Here is a 2,528-nt window from a genome sequence, read left to right as displayed (position 1 = left end):
AAGTAGTTCTCCCACATGAGGACTTCATGGAAATCCTATTCCTTTTTCTATTGGGGATTGAATGCAGGACCTTGTGTTTGCCAGGCAAGTGTTTACACTGATGAGTAACTGACTGGCCCAGAGACCCTATTTATTAGAAAAGAAATTGTTTAGCTGAGAGTGGTGATGTATACCCATAATCCCAGCATTTAGGAGGCTGAAGCAAGAGGATTACTTGCCTCCAGGTCAGTAATGTCAGCCTGAATTATATAACAAGACCCCCATCTCAAAAAAAAAATCTTGATTTAGAAAAGAAATTGTTCAGCCTCCAGCAAAAGCATCTATTGGAGAGTAGAGAAAAAGGAGTTGAAAACCTAAGTTAATGCAAACTATGGAAACATTGACTGCTAAAATGTAGGCTATTTTCCTCACTTAATCTGAAGTAAAACACACTGAAACATCTGAACAAAGAATCACGTGAACTCCTGCTTTCATTTTAATTTGCTCCTCCGGGAATATGTGGAAAACAACCAGAGCAGGTACCTGGACTTGGTTTCAGAAGACTTCAGTACTGTGTGGGCCTAGACAGTGAGTGCCTGTGTGCTTGCAGCCTAGTACCTCTACCCAAGGAAGTTTTGTTTTCTCATCTATAACACAGAACTCACAATTGCTTTCTTATGGAATTTCTTTGAGAATTAATGATATTAAATATATACTATAGAGTCCATAAGATGAAAAATTACAAGAATGTAAAATATTAGAAAGAATGTATCCTGTTTTATAGGTTACGGTATTATTAGAGTTAGATCTGGTGAGCTATGCCAGATGGTTTATAACTCTTCATAACGGTAATTGAGAGGCAGTTCTTTGTCTATAGTGCAATGGGAGCTTAACAGTAAAGTAATGATGAAATTGTCTCATTTCAGAGGATACTGTAGCTATGAGGAAAATAATAGTACCAAAGGCAATGATCCCTGCAACATGGATTCATTTAACTGTCGTCTTTCTTTTTTGTGTGTCACTGCTGCCAGATTTCAAAAGCAAGCTGAAATTCCATAAAGCAAAGTAATGTAATTTAACTGTTTACTAAGTGTAGTGTAAGACAACTTCAACTACTGGAAAAAAGTAATAGCATGACATCAAGTTAAACTAAATCCAGTAGGCAGAAAATTCGATAAAATGTTGCAGAGCAAAAGCACTCATTTTGTTTTGAGTTCTGAAGACCAATAAGGGAATAGTTGTGCTGAAGCTTCCCTGTGGAAACTTGTGTTTGTAGATCAAGGTACAAGAAGGGTCAGGCAGCACCCCAGCTGTCTGTGTGGCTGAGATGCTGGATACGAAGGTACTTAGCCCCCAAATCTTGCCAGCCTTTAAGGAACGAAGATAATCCAATTCAAGTTCAGAAATCAGCCCATTACATTAGAAACAGAAATAAAGGGCAAGTCATCATCATCAATGTTGCTTATAGTTTTCCTTGACATCATTTGGGGAGCATTTGAAATTAATTTTGTAGTTTCAAAACCATATTTGTCTGGTTAAAAATAAATAGCATAAAAGTCTATTACATGGGGCCAGGGATATAGCTCAGTGGCACAGCACCTGCTTGTCAAGCACAAGGTCCAGAGTTCAAACCATGGTGAAAAAAAAAAAAAAAAAAAAAAAAAAAAAAAAAAGAAAGAAAAGAAAAGTATATTGTATGAAGAAAAAAGCTATGGATGTCAAAGTTTTATTTTACTTATTTATTTGTCAAGGTTTTAATGTCTACTCTGTACCTGGACTATTTAGGGGACAATTCAGTGAGGTTAATGTCACTAGCTGTGGAAAATGAACTTAGCATAAGGATATGTGTGAAAAAAAGTTTATGCAAAAATGTAGCCTTTATTATACATTTTAATTATTTCTGCTTTGTATTTAGGCCTTCAGGCTTGGTAGTCTTCTCATTTACGTGAAGGAAATGAAAAATCGAAACACATCACTTTTAATTAAAATTCTGATATCAAAAAGTATTGAGCAGTCTCCCCTGATAAAATTGGTCCCAACAGTGCTTTTGTCTTTAGAGTTAATGATTAATTTAATGATTTTTCCATGCTTTTTTTAATGTTAGGATCTATAGAGCTTGATTAAGGGGTAGGATTTTACTTTCTTTTACTTACAGGCCAGTATAAAGATGGGGGAAAATGTCCATGTAAGATTCAAAATCCTTATGGAATAAGTATGGAAAATCCTATCTTAATTCAATTTGCATGGCCAATTAAATATGAAATGGATGGGAGAGTTATTTTTAAGTGCCAGAACTGATCTTTAGACTTTTTTTAAAGCACATTAAATGTCTGTAAGTTTGAAGTTTTATCTCTTGTTGAAAACATAAGGAAAAAGTCCTCTTTAATATTTTAGATGTTCTGGAGACAGCTGTTACTCTAGAAAATGTGCTCAGACTCTAGGAGCTTTCCAGAGAAATAAAAAAAATCAGACTTTCATCAGTGAAGAATTTCCAACCTATAGTTCCATATCTGAATTATTAATAAAGTTTGAGGAAAAATTAAGGAGAG

This window comes from Octodon degus, unplaced genomic scaffold (assembly GCF_000260255.1).
Source record: "Octodon degus isolate 3935 unplaced genomic scaffold, OctDeg1.0 scaffold00091, whole genome shotgun sequence".
NCBI classification, from domain to species: domain Eukaryota; kingdom Metazoa; phylum Chordata; class Mammalia; order Rodentia; family Octodontidae; genus Octodon; species Octodon degus.
The sequence above is the reverse complement of the archived record's forward strand: the minus strand, read 5'-3'. Positions refer to the sequence as shown.